Consider the following 14131-nt stretch of genomic DNA (forward strand, 5'->3'; position numbering starts at 1 on the left):
AATTATATCCAATTTGGCTTTAGGACAATTCTTTTTGTGTTTTTTCATTTAAGACAAATTAAATTAAGATAATAATAACAAATAATTTGTGTTTGCAATCATTTTCAGGAAGAAAATGAGTATTATCTGACAGAATTACAGTGTTGTCAATACTTTTGGCCACAACTGTATGTCTATTTTTGTTCCAGGAGTGGACATGCAGGAAATGTTCAGCTCTGACATTGGGTGTGAAGACAACCTCCATTTTAGTTTGTTATGTTATCGTATAAAAACCTTGAAGGCGCTGATGGATACCTGGATTAGGATGTCACCGTTGCAAAGCAAATGGAAGATTCATTGAAGAAACGGCTGTGCAGTAAAATATTTTCCTTTCGAGTGCAATCAGACGGCCGTATAACTCGAACGATAATCGCATTGCAATGATCAGACTGGCTGTCGACTCTCCTTACCCGAGTGTGACAGCTTCATGTATTTCTATGCAGCTTTCAGTCTCGGGTCAGGAGAGCCGACGGCCAGTCCAGCAGTGCGATGCAATTGTCGTCCGTGTCATACAGCTGTCTGACTGTGCCCTTACGATGATTACAGACTGTATATATCTACAGTCTGATGAGGTGGGACTACTCCACGAAACGCATTTCTGTAACTTCAAATAATGGAAAGTATTGTACTGCATTGCTGAGTCTTTAATAATTTTTCCATTTGCTTTCCAACACTGACATGTTTATCCAGGTATTCAGCAGCGCCCTCAAGGTGTTTTTTCCATAACATAGTACTATTGGCTCTACTGCTGCATCTCCGGCCTTTCAAGTCTCTGACTAGGGAACCTGAACTTGGACATCTGGCAGCAGCAACCCAAACCAACTTCCTTCGACTGCATGTAAGATACATGTAATTATATCGTTTACATATGGTCAGCAGCTTCTTGTGTATAGGGTCCTCACCACCAGCACGTTAAACAAGAGAGCAAGAGAAAGAACCATGCATATAGAGTGCACTCCCAAAATACAGTCAAATTACAAAATCGCAAAAATTTATTGAAGAAGACAGGAAACACAATAAAAGCATAGTAAAACACAAACAACAACACCACTGGTCCTATGATAAATCAGCATATAGTAGAGATATCAGCCCAATAAATAGTATGGAGACGCTTCCCCCGACGAAGCTGCATCTTGCAGCGATACGCGTGAGGCTTCCCCCACGTTATTTCGGGCCCGGGACCATTCCCCCTTTGACCTCTTGACGGCTGACGCCACGTACTGGACCTCCTGACGTGGTGATCTTTTCTCTACATGCAGCCTCTCGGCTTTACCTTTCGGCATAGGTTCTTCCCTTATTTTTTCATTGTGATGGCGTGTGAACCCTAAGCGTCTCCATACTATTTATTGGGCTGATATCACTACTATATTTGTAGCCTTGCTTCCTTACACACAGGAGTCACCTCTTAGATGGTTCATACTTACTTTTTGCTGTTATTCATCAGGCTTATTGGGTCCTTATAGCTAGCATCAGCTCCTTTATTTATACAGGGGCACCAGTCTACTATATAGTTTTCTAGGGACGCCCAGACTATACCTTTTGCCCCTTTTTGTATATTTATACATGAATTAGCCATTTTCTGTGCAGATGTGTGGTATTACTTGTGACACATTTTTGTGCCCTAAGGTCGTCTCTATATGCTGATTTATCATAGGACCAGTGGTGGTGATGTTTGTGTTTTTGTTCTGTCTTCTTGAATAAATTTTTGCAATTTTGTAATTTGTATTTTGGGAGTGCACTCTATATGCATGGTTCTTTCTCTTGCTCTCTTGATAGATTTTGTTGCTGCGCATCGGGTTGCACCCCTGTTCATACTTACCTCATAGGTTGTGATTGGTCTTCTGCCCACTGGTAGTGCCCCCTGGTTCTTTTTTTCTCTGTGATTACATACAGCACGTTAAACAAGACACAGTCAACTTTTTATGTTTTTTTTTCAGAAATATTGCCAATAGACTGCCATGCCTATGTGCCGATAGACTATAACAGTTAAGCCTATGTGCCGATAGACTATAACTGCCATGCCTATGTGCCAATGGACTATAACTTCCATGCCTATGTGTCGATAGACTATAACTGCCATGCCTATGTGTCGATAGACTATAACTGCCATGCCTATGTGCCGATAGACTATAACTGCCATGCCTATGTGTCGATAGACTATAACTACCATGCCTATGTGCCGATAGACTATAACTGCCATGCCTATGTGTCGATAGACTATAACTGCCATGCCTATGTGCTGGTGAACTATAACTGCCATGCCTATGTGCCAATGGACTATAACTTCCATGCCTATGTGTCGATAGACTATAACTTCCATGCCTATGTGTCGATAGACTATAACTGCCATGCCTATGAGTCGATAGACTATAACTGCCATGCCTATGTGCCAATGGACTATAACTGCCATGCCTATGTGTCGATAGACTATAACTGCCATGCCTATGAGTCGATAGACTATAACTGCCATGCCTATGTGCCAATGGACTATAACTGCCATGCCTATGTGTCGATAGACTATAACTGCCATGCCTATGTGCCGATAGACCATAACTGTCATGCCAATGGGTCGATAGAATATAACTACCATGTCTATGTGCTGATGGACTGTAACTGCCATGCCTATGTGCCGATGGACTGTAACTGCCATGCCTATGTGCCGATAGACTGTAACTGCCAAGCCTCTGAGCCGATAGACTATAACTGCAAGGCTAACATGTTAAAATCCCAAACACCATAACGGCACCAAATGTAGACAATGACCTACAGTGCTGGTGGACTATAACTGCCATGCCTATGTGCCAATGGACTATAACTGCCATGCCTATGTGTCGATAGACTATAACTGCCATGCCTATGTGCCAATGGACTATAACTGCCATGCCTATGTGCCGATAGACTATAACTGCCATGTCTATGTGCTGATGGACTATAACTGCCATGTCTATGTGCCGATAGACTATAACTGCCATGCCAATGAGTCGATAGAATATAACTACCATGTCTATGTGCCGATAGCCTATAACTGCCATGCCTATGTGTCGATAGACTATAACTGCCATGCCTATGTGCCGATAGACTATAACTGCCATGCCTATGTGCCGATAGACCATAACTGTCATGCCAATGGGTCGATAGAATATAACTACCATGTCTATGTGCTGATGGACTGTAACTGCCATGCCTATGTGCCGATAGACTATAACTGCCATGCCTATGTGCCGATGGACTGTAACTGCCATGCCTATGTGCCGATGTAGACAATGACCTACAAGTTGGGATAGCTAAATGGATACCAGTAGATCTTGATTGTCCAAATCTTTTGGGATTTGGAGTCCATATTTTCTGATGGCTGCCCTGATTTTATATTCCCAATACAGATGGGGAACTTCTACAGTCTATTACGTTTTGCAATGCTAGTGGTTACACAACATTACTTCCGAAGCTGTTATTTCATGGAGTGCTTAAAAAGTTTATATCTCACCACCCAAACTTATATAAGTTTACAATGAAGGTTATAAGGTTAATTTTCCGCATAAAGTCCAGACAGCTTTTTTTTTTACCCTCAGTGGGAAAGTATCGGAGTTCTTCTTATTAGACAGTGTCACGGCAAATTCTCAATATGTTCACAGTAATTTGCAAACCGTCAAGATGCCAGGCATGATCTTTGCAGAACATGGCATCTCCCCACACGCTACCCGGTGCCTCTAGGGACTGGCATCAACTCTTGTGCAATGAGCACATCTCAGGAGCTGTTAGCAAACACTGCAAGTGACACAGCCAGATGTGTGAGCTTTATGTTAATTTGGTGCTGCAAAGCTCTGGGTCACCTCCAGGACCAGTAGGAAGTGACAAGAAGCTGTGTAAGCGCTCGGTCCACGGGTAATTTTCTCAGACAGCTCGGGGTGTCTTTACATGAATCACACATACTGCATGAGCCGATGCTTAGAGGTTTTGCAAGCATTTTAATTAAAGGTGTGATTCTGCAAATATATTCTAATCATTCTTTGCAAATGAACTATTTCTAGAGGGATTATTATTGCTTCTACTCCTACGGGCGCAGAGAGCAGATAAATGTGCTCACGATTTATGTCACACAATTATACTTCTTATCTTAATATTTAGAAGTATATTTTAATTATAAAAAGTCTACGGTGTTAAGCTCTTGGTGAATTGCTTTTTGTTTTGGCTCTCAGAAACTGAAACGCGTGTTTTCTAATAATTAAGGAATCAAAGTAAATATTATAGGAAACGTACATCGATTTCAAGTACTCTTGGAGGGGCGGAGAGGGCAGGAACAAGGTCTCTGGACCGGCGGTGGACATAGACTGAAAAGCTTGATGCGTTGGAGATGGAAGTCGGGACCTCCTTACCTCTTGGGCTCCTGTTTGCACCATTGATATGTCCAACCCGGTTTTGATGTTCCTTACAAAATATATAAGGAGTGCCTTAATTTAGAAGGAAGTAAATGACGAGTAAATCTGCGACAATTCTGTTTTCCAAAATGTTAGTGTTACTGCCCTAAATGGCATTGCCATGAAGTGCACACGTAAAGAAGTGTGTGATATGTCACAAGGGTGGTTGTCCTCCGTGCAAAATTTCCAAAGGAAAAATAAAAGAAAGTAGCAGTGGTGAAGATCCATACTCCAGATTTCTGACCAAGTTCTCCAGATCTCTTGATAAGTCTCACGTTGAGCTCTGTTGGCATCAACATGATGTTGGTACAGTCAGTTCTTGCGGTAGGGCAGGGAGCCATTGACTCACTGCCCCACCATTCTCCATCTTAGGGTAGGCTCATAAGAGTGTATGAAAAGTTGTAGCGTTTCATCGAGAAATCTTGGACGATTATTTTCTCACTTGTCATCCATTCATAATCTGTTTTAACACCAGCAGCTATTAATCATTTACAAGACCATTTTACAGAATTGCAATGTATCCATAGAAATCAAATACTATACTGTGGCACCGTATGCCATCCGACTTCTTTTTTGGGGGGTTGGTCCGATTTATGGAAGAAACAAGTGATTTTTTTACACATGCATATTCGGTCAGTGAAAAAAATTGCTTAAATACACTCCCCCATTGACTATTATTGGTCCAAGCATTGTCCGTATTTTTTCATGGACAGCACTCGGGTCGAAAATACAGACATGTGAATGAGCCCTTAGCGTTAGTGTCCCATAGAGAAGGCACAATGACGTCACAGCATTACCTGTTCAGGGGAGAATAGGACGCGGTCATCCCTATGATAGTCTGATACAGTTAACACATAAATATCACAATATGGTATATAGTGTTCACATTTTACTACCTAAGGCAGGGTCACCCGACCGTATTTTCTCTCATCTGAGAACATCAGTCCGATTATGCTAATTACATTCTGACTCTGATCAGAGTTCAGCAGAGTTTGATGCAATTTTCTCTGTTGAGAAGATGGGAAACGAAAATTTTCCATCTTCTCTACTCTGTCTGTTGATCGTCTGTAAGCGCTAATATAGTGACAAATCGCTATACTGTTTAGCACCTTCCAAATAGAGATACCTAGGCAGATTTTTAAAGCATGGAGCTTTGTATTTTTAATATAGCAGAAAAAAGATTGCTGGCTTTGTCTCTTGCTGCATTTTGGGCTGTTGTAAAGTCATATAATACTTGCTATTGGGCAAATGCAGACATGCACCAAACATAGTGTCATATACTGGACTTGGGCTTAAAAAAAATCTGGTTAAATATGGCTGACCATAACCCTCTAAAAACCACATCCACTTTTCAACTCTTTCTGATTTTTCCTACTCCTGCACTGATTAGAAGCATTTCACATTCTTATTAAACAGTGTACATTTCTTTTAGCAGCGTGGGGATTAATTTGCTCAGTTGAGAGCTCCTAGAAGCTTTCCTGCATTAAGGCTCTCAGCTGTTCACTGTTAGCCACTCTCATCTCCTATATAATCTGGGCCCTGGCTAGCACTCATTGTCAGAGTAGCTTATGCTGCATGGCTGGTGGTTGTTATTGGGGAAGGCATTTGGTAGATTTATCTGTTACTGTTTTCTTGGTTTTGAGTGTATGATAATTCCCTTTCTTCTACTTTGGTTTAAGCCCATCCTCCACTCCCCGATGCATTCATTTGCTACATGTGTGAGTATATTTGTATGCTTGGTATTTTTTGTTACCCCTTTTCGTATTACCTTCTTAGTCTGGTTGGTGTACTACGGGTACACTACTACTCCCCTCTTCTCTGGGTGGGAGAAGGGTACAGACTGAAGCCAGAATCAGGAGCAAAGGCAAGGTATGTGGCCCCAGCATCTTCACCATCAGAAGTAATGCGTGGAACAGGGCAAGCTAGGGCGACCCTAACATTAGGGACAGGGAAGGAGCCCCTGGTCTCAGGACACCTGGCAACAGAGTTGTGACACTAATGTAAACTGATTTACAAATGTGTTTATATAATAGTGTTACAGAGAAACACTAAGCATAGCATGGTCAGGTGGTGATGGCTGTGTGGGGTTCCTTCTATTTCTGGTCCCTCGGTTGCCTATTATTTAACACAACCCTCAAAGTGCAAATGTTGTTTCTGTTCCAAATTTATTGCTGATAGGAATATGAAGGTCATAAGACATCTGTTCATCGACAGAAGATGGAGGCATCCACTCAGATTCCTATAGTCAAATGTGTGTACAAAAGCTATACCATGACTTAGGGCACTTGCTCTGCCAGAAACGCATCCGTTTTTTAAATGTTTTTTGGATGGATCCACTTGTTTTAAAATGTTCTAATTAAGGTTTTTCATTTTTACCTGGTGGTTGTGCCTCACCACTTCCTTTTCTTCTATTACATAGTAACATAGTAACATAGTTAGTAAGGCCGAAAAAAGACATTTGTCCATCCAGTTCAGCCTATATTCCATCATAATAAATCCCCAGATCTACGTCCTTCTACAGAACCTAATAATTGTATGATACAATATTGTTCTGCTCCAGGAAGACATCCAGGCCTCTCTTGAACCCCTCGACTGAGTTCGCCATCACCACCTCCTCAGGCAAGCAATTCCAGATTCTCACTGCCCTAACAGTAAAGAATCCTCTTCTATGTTGGTGGAAAAACCTTCTCTCCTCCAGACGCAAAGAATGCCCCCTTGTGCCCGTCACCTTCCTTGGTATAAACAGATCCTCAGCGAGATATTTGTATTGTCCCCTTATATACTTATACATGGTTATTAGATCGCCCCTCAGTTGTCTTTTTTCTAGACTAAATAATCCTAATTTCGCTAATCTATCTGGGTATTGTAGTTCTCCCATCCCCTTTATTAATTTTGTTGCCCTCCTTTGTACTCTCTCTAGTTCCATTATAGCCTATAGCTTACCTCTTCATAAAAACTGATTAGATTGGTTTGACAGGAGCGATTTCTCATAAACCCATGCTGATATGGAGTTAAACAGTTATTCTCATTGAGATAATCCAGAATAACATCCCTCAGAAACCCTTCAAATATTTTACCAACAATAGAGGTTAGACTTACTGGCCTATAATTTCCAGGTTCACTTTTAGAGCCCTTTTTGAATATTGGCACCACATTTGCTATGCGCCAGTCCTGCGGAACAGACCCTGTCGCTATAGAGTCCCTAAAAATAAGAAATAATGGTTTATCTATTACATTACTTAGTTCTCTTAGTACTCGTGGGTGTATGCCATCCGGACCCGGAGATTTATCTATTTTAATCCTATTTAGCCGGTTTCGCACCTCTTCTTGGGTTAGATTGGTGACCCTTAATATAGGGTTTTCATTGTTTCTTGGGATTTCACCTAGCATTTCATTTTCCACCGTGAATACCGTGGAGAAGAAGGTGTTTAATATGTTAGCTTTTTCCTCGTCATCTACAACCATTCTTTCCTCACTATTTTTTAAGGGGCCTACATTTTCAGTTTTTATTCTTTTACTATTGATATAGTTGAAGAACAGTTTGGGATTAGTTTTACTCTCCTTAGCAATGTGCTTCTCTGTTTCCTTTTTGGCAGCTTTAATTAGTTTTTTAGATAAAATATTTTTCTCCCTGTAGTTTTTTAGAGCTTCAATGGTGCCATCCTGCTTTAGTAGTGCAAATGCTTTCTTTTTACTGCTATTGGGATACAAATACTGCACCATAGGATTTCATCTTGGCACAGGTCTGGATGGGTAAAAAATATCTTTGGTGGCAAAAGTCTTATAAAGGGGTTGTAAGTTATACACTGTTCTGAAAACATGGCTGCTTTTTCACGACCACATGTGATGTATTATCCATTTTACTTCCATCAAGACCACAGTCAACAGAGGAGGGAAGTCAATAAAACCTTCCAATGGATTCCACAGGGAAACCTTGGAAAATGTCTATTTCTTGGAAACTTTAACAAATTATTTCCCACAAATGATTAAATCTACCGTGGACATTAAACATTTCTTTACTATTTCCACTGTTCATTTTCATGCATTTCCATAGCATGGAGGGAACAGATGGACGTGGAATACATCCTGACTGTTTTCACTTGATGTTATTGTATTTGTTCTCAAAAATAATTCATTTCTTTCTTGAAGCTTTGTAAGCATTTTCTAAGCCCCGAAGGCCTCTGGGTTGTGTTTGATTATCCTTCTGTTTACTGTGAGCTGTGTTCTCTCACAACAGATCTGCGATCTCCAGGATTATCCGCCACTATTGTCTGCTTTCGAGCCACCCACTCAGATACTTTACTTTTCCATTTTATAAAACCCCATAGCCACCTCGCTATCCAGATTGGGTGATAAATCCCTACAGTTAAGGTTACATTTCCAACAACCTCTTGAAATCCCAGGGCTTCACTCAAGCAACAAGCATTACACAATAGATTGTTTAAAGGTTTTTTTGTTTGTTTTTAGTAGAATTTTGTGGGGGTCAAGTATATTCAAATTCCCTTTTAATACATATCTCTTTTCTTTCTCGTAACACATGTCTTACAGGCAGTCAATCTTTGACTAAAGGCACTTCCATTGATCACATACCAATCTGAAATCTACTGCCCTATACATTTATGAATGCTGTCAAAAGGTATTATGTGACAATAACAATATATCATAATCAAATTCACTGGTCATTTGCCATGGGTCTACAAACCCAAAAGATTATAACTTATCAACCATTTGTTAGCAGTCATCTGTTGGGTACCTGTGCCATGGCCCATGCCAACTGCTGTGTTTGTTGCAATACAACCAGACACTTCCTTCTCCGGCACTCACCGTCTATATGATCAGAGGCACTGTTGTATATCTTCTGCTCTGGCACTCGGTCTTGAATTAAGTTGCTAAATCAATAAGCACCCAAAGAAGATATCAGTTCAAATGGCATCCTGTCGTGTCTTGCCTAATAATTGAGGGTCATACCCATCCAGGTTCTTGTCCCTTGTGTTATTGTTCCTGGTTGTGACTCCTCATTAACCCCGAGTCTGACCTTACTCTTGTGCAAAGATCTCCCCCTTGACTCTCTCCCGGGATTGTTTGTTTGGGTCTTCTTATTCTACTCCCTACTTTGATTGTCACAATTCCAAGTCTCAGTGTCTGGGATGCAGTTACTGACAGCTCAGCCGTTGAATCTGGTACAGGGGCGTGCTGAAGCTTTGATAGCTCAGTGTCCTTTCATAGCTCAGTGTCCTGTCTAGTGCAGGGGTGTGCTGAGCTGTCGGTGTTTTGATTGACAGCTTGGCCATTCAACCTTAGAGGGGCTGGCTATCTCCAGGTGTTCATTGTCACAGGTGACTGCTCGGCTACTTAGCTGGGTTGTTAGTGTTAAACCTCTGCCAGATGTACATTCAGCTAAGTGTGGTTTGTTTCTCTGTGCCTTGTGTTCTGCTTGTTGATCTTTCGTTACCTGACCTTGACCCTCGTTTTGACCATCTGTCTGTTTAACGCCTTTATTTTGATCTACTGTCTTCCAGGTATTTTGACCTCAAACTTTTACCTTACTACGCCTTTGTCTCTTCCCTCTGTTTATGATGTACTCTCCTGGCCTTTGACCTCACACTCTTTGATTATCCCAACTCACGGCTTGTCCGTGAGAAGTGACTCATTGTCACAATGATCCTTGGTTCTATTCTCCTTCTTTGCTCTGTAGGCTTTTGCATCTTGATTTCTGTTATGGTGATGAAACTTGGGTCAATTCCTGACTACAGAACCCCTGATTCAACGCTAGTGCTGCCAACACATGACTATCCTGGAACCAAAGCCCAGGGATCTTCTTGCAATAAAGTTTCTCTCCGTACAGGTTAAAGAGATTTTCCACTTTTAGAAAAGTGAACCCCAAACCATTCCTGTAATGTAAAATAACAGACAGATAGTACTCACCCTCCCCGGCTCCATCACTTACTCGACACCTTGCTGTGATCTTTGAGTTCTTTATGCAGCAGTGACATCACATCAACAGCCTTCATCACCACTGCAGCCAATCATTGAGCTCAGTGGCTCTGCTGCTGTAGACAGCACGAGTCTCTGAGCTCCGTGATTGGCTACAGCAGTGATGTTTACTGTCAATGAGATGTCACCACTGCATTCAAAGCACAGAGGCAGGAGCAACGGTTGGGAACTGGCGCTGCGGCAGAGGATGATGAGTATTATCAGTCTTTTTCATTTTACATTACCAAAAGCATTTAAGGCCCATATTTCTAACAGTGGAAACTGTTGTGAATTCTGTTGTTGAACTCCCTCCTGTGGTCATGAATGGTACTTCAGCGAGTTCTGTCCATGGACTCCCTCTGGTGGCTGTGAGTGGAGCTGCTGCTTCTGAGGTTCCTTCCACAGGTGACGTAGTTTATTCGTTGGCTGGCTGCTCTATTTAACTGCACTCAGATCGTTACTCCATGCCAGCTGTCAATGTTCTTGTACTGGTTCAGTTCGCTCTTGGATCTTTCTGGTGACCTGTCTACTCCAGCAGAAGCTAAGTCCCTGTTAGTTAATTGTTTGTTCATTGTTTTCTTGTCCAGCTTGCTATCATGATTTTGCCTTGCTAGCTGGAAGCTCTGGGATGCAGAGTGGCACCTCCGCACCGTGAGTCGGTGCGGAGGTCTTTTTGCACACTCTGCGTAGTCTTTTGTAGTTTTTTGTGCTGACCGCAAAGATACCTTTCCTATCCTCAGTCTGTTTAGTAAGTCTGGCCTCCCTTTGCTGAAACCTGTTTCATTTCTGTGTTTGTGACTTTCATCTTAACTCACAGTCAATATATGTGGGGGGCTGCCTTTTCCTTTGGGGAATTTCTCTGAGGCAAGGTAGGCTTTATTTTCTATCTCTAGGGCTAGTTAGCTCTTAGGCTGTGAAGAGGCGTCTAGGTGGTGTTAGGTACGCTCCACGGCTATTTCTAGTTGTGTGATAGGATTAGGGGTTGCGGTCAGCAGACTTCCCACTTCCCAGAGCTTGTCCTGTGTGAGTTTAACCATCAGGTCGTTCCGGGTGCTCCTAACCACCAGGTCCATAACAGGAAACCCCATGGAGTAGAGATCAAGGAGTCTCTTAAACCCTGCATCCCGGTTTAGCCTGCTACAAATGGAAACATTTGTCTATGTGACAAACTAAGGGAATAGCTATCTTAAATGGTCAAATGTAATACTTGTGCTTCAATAAAGGAATCGTGTCCATCAAGCTTGCTCAACTGGTTCTCTACCGACTAAAGATTTCAATAAAAACAAAAACATCTTGAGATTGCCACATTGGCCACTGGAGCTTTGAGAAAACAATGTTTATTCTTTCGTAGGTGGAAGCTCGAGAGGCAATAGACTCTACAGGATAGGTGTTAACTTGCTAACTGTAAATTGTTTGTCTCATCAATCCCCAAAACGGACTCTGAAATGCTTATTAAAAGAAGTGGCCAAGTACAGCAGTTCCATAAAGAATGAAAGAAGCAATGGCACCCATGTGTTGCCACCACTCCATTCTAGCATGGCATTTCAGAGTCCCTTTTTAGGCAATCGGTGCGGGTCCCAGAGGTTGGTGCGGGTCCCAGAGGTCAGATCCCAAGCATCCAGCAAGTTGTCATCCCTTGTCCCGTGAATTGGTGATGACTTGATAAGTTGGGAGTAACCCTTTAATAGTCTATTCTGACATTTATATGACTTTTACTTGTAAAATGCATAGGAATCCTAGAAAGTGTTAAGAATATCACAGTAAACAAAGCTCTGGATGCCGGCAGCAATTCTCATCAGGGCTGACATTACAAGGTAGCACACTGTATCTGCACAAAAACAATTGTAAAATCTCTTGGTATAAATGGCAAAAGGTGATTTTGTTTGTTTTCTAAAGTCCGTGTATGCCAAACAATCTGACAAGGTGAAACCTCACGCTCTGGATCTCTTGACATGTTTTTCCATGGTCTCTAAGAAACTCTTCACTGCAGTCACCCAAGCTAAAACTAAACCTGCAGCGCGAGAAAAGCTTTGATATTTTATGAAACAGCTGGGAATATTGATGTTTTCATCACAAATTAAGACTGCTATAATGCAGGGTCCATATTATAGCAGTGAGATTTGGACTCTGTGGTTTAAGTGAACTAAATTACTCAGTTCACCATCAGGTACAATGATGGTCCAAGGTTTGGTCCACTTGAGCCACAATGGGTCCAGGTTTTGCAGCCGCAAAAAGAACTTCTAAATGTCTATGCCTTTTCGGTTGTTTGAGTGAGGCTTAAATATTTTCTGAATTTTCAGAAAATGTGATCTCATTTGATAAATATTATAATAGTAGACCATCTTTAAATCACTATAGATGTAGATGACCGTATTATTGGTCAGAGTGCGATCTGACGAAACATCCGATCACACCCAGACAAATGTTATGCTATGGGGCCAAATACATTAAAATTTGTTTCATGGACCGAGCTGGTCCTAGGAAAATATCGCAGCCTGCCCAAGTTTGATGCAAGATTTGGATCACACTCGACCATACACGTCAATGTGTCCTTGGAAAACATTGGACTGCGCTGAGATGACATGTGAGTGCAGGCTGATTTCCATGTACTGAGAAAATGGAGAAGAATCAAAAGAATCAGATGCCACTATGATCACACTGTGATCAAATTCTGATCAGAGTTTAATCCGAGTGTGATTTGCATAATCATCTCGATTCTTTTGGATGAGAGAATACATGTTCGTCTGCAACCGCTCTAACCCCTAAAAATCACTACAAAGGTAAATTCACCAGGTGTCTCCCTTTTGTCCAACTCCCTGCTTACTGCCTGTTGTCAATTGTAATCCGTCTCTAGCAGCAGAGACACCGAGACAGACTACAGAGCGTGGGAACAGGTCTTTATTTCTCAATAGAAAGTGGGGGGTAGGGGTTTGTCTCGCTTCTAGAAGAGGGGATGGGTCCTTGCCTTTTCCATTATATTTTCCTGTCTGACAAACTTTATACAGGCAATGCAGTTCTGGAACTGCGCTTATATATGTGTTACAATATTGACTACTTATGGACACACTGTGAAGTGGGGAAGTCAGGGAGCCTGAGGTCAAAAGCCAGGAGGGTGTATTATAAACCGAGGCGTGATGCAAAGGCATAGTCAGGTCACAGTCCGGGGTCAGAATTCCAAGAAAGTAGCAGATAAAGGGGCAAGGCAAATGGATGGCCAAAGAGAAATCTAAGGTTTGTCAACAAAGATAAAAATACTGGAACTCAAAGCACAGACCAAACACACACCAAACTGAACAGAGCTACAACTGGAAGAGATTACAGGCAGACAGCCAGTTAAATAGCTTTGTAATCATTCTGAACAGGAGACACCTGAAACACAGCACTCTCCAGCCCTGATTAGTCAACTGGACTGTCACTCACCCCACTGACAGCTCAGCCTCAGATTAGATGGCTGAGCTGTCTATTACGATGCTGACAATTCAGCATGCCTCTGCCCCAGATAGGACGGCTGAGCTGCCACTTGTAAAGTGCTGCAGAGTTGTAGTCGCAACCATGCTGCTGTCCGATTGCTCTCTGGCACTTTACAGACAATGGGTGTCCCAGTCCTCCTTCCTCAGAAGCCTCCGCACACAACGCATGGGACACTAGGTTCTTTGAAACAGTCAAACTTTTGCTAAACAGTCCAAGTTCATCAAGTGGGTACA

At 42.0% G+C, this 14131-nt stretch overlaps 1 protein-coding gene across 2 annotated transcripts in view; it reads left to right on the forward strand.

The window, feature by feature from the left end:
- Positions 1-14131, forward strand: part of AGBL4 (AGBL carboxypeptidase 4) — a 1562854-nt gene that overhangs the window by 1197236 nt on the left and 351487 nt on the right. The window lies entirely within an intron of this gene.

This window comes from Ranitomeya imitator, chromosome 8 (assembly GCF_032444005.1).
Source record: "Ranitomeya imitator isolate aRanImi1 chromosome 8, aRanImi1.pri, whole genome shotgun sequence".
Classification (NCBI taxonomy): Eukaryota; Metazoa; Chordata; class Amphibia; order Anura; family Dendrobatidae; genus Ranitomeya; species Ranitomeya imitator.